We start from the raw sequence: 1,162 nt of genomic DNA on the forward strand, positions 1-1,162 counted from the left end.
CATGCATGCATGCTAAGTTGCTTCAGTCATGTCCGACTCTGTGCGACCCTATGAACAGCAGCCCACCAGGCTCTCTGTCCACAGGATTCTCTAGGCAAGAATACTGGAGTGGGTTGCCATTTCCTTCTCCTCAGCTTACAAGGGACATGTGTAAAAGGATGAAGATGTAGGGAAGATCCAGTTTCTGACAGATCCCTTCAGAAAGATTTTAAGCTAATTAACGACATCCTTTTTTCTGTCTTACACCTGTAAATAAAATTTATACATCATGAAAATATTAGTACATATGTAAGTGAATTACAATGTTACATGGATTAAAATTAACCAAAATGCCACACTTATTATTAATCCTTTCTAAGACCAACAGAACTAATCTAAGACACTCAGTTTTCATACTCAAAAGTATTGAATTTACTTTTAAACCATGAGGACAAAAGCACATTGTTTGAAACACTTGCATTAATGATTTTATAGTAATCATTCTATTATCTCATACCTGCACGTTGTAGCAAACACAGCTCATTGATACTTATATATTTCTTAAACACATCCATACAAACCTATAAAAGTCATGAAAAATGTAAAATTACCTTTTCATATTTCACAAAAACTATACAAATTTCAGTCCTATCTTTTTGCTTATTCTATTTTTTTTTTAAGTCAATTTAAGGCAATGGAATAAAGAAGCTGATGTTAGGTTAACTAAGATGGGAAATGCATACTGAATTTGTTATGAAACCCTTATTCAGAGAAGCTGTTCAGAGAAAGAGTCAAGGAAACAAAGTCAAGATTAGAAATCAACTGGAGAAGGGAGGGATTCTTTTACTGGTATAAGGAAAAACACATTGACCAATGATTAGAAAATAGATCCTATAAAGAGACTCGCTCATACACAATTAGCAGATTTATGACACAGTGATACTGTAACACAGTGGGGGAAAGGATGGTGTTTGGTTAACTGGAGATCCACATGGGAAAAAATATGTATCTAGACCTTCTTCTCACATCCTAAACAAAAACTAATTCTAGATAGCTTAGATTTCTAAATGTGAAAGATAAGACAACAAATTTTTTAAAGGAAAAACACAGAAGACCATGATCATGTTGTTGTTTATTTGTTAAGTTGTGTCTGACTCTTTTGTGACCCCATGAACTGTAGCCT

This window comes from Bison bison, unplaced genomic scaffold (genome assembly GCF_000754665.1).
Source record: "Bison bison bison isolate TAMUID 2011002044 unplaced genomic scaffold, Bison_UMD1.0 scf7180017864171, whole genome shotgun sequence".
NCBI lineage: Eukaryota > Metazoa > Chordata > Mammalia > Artiodactyla > Bovidae > Bison > Bison bison.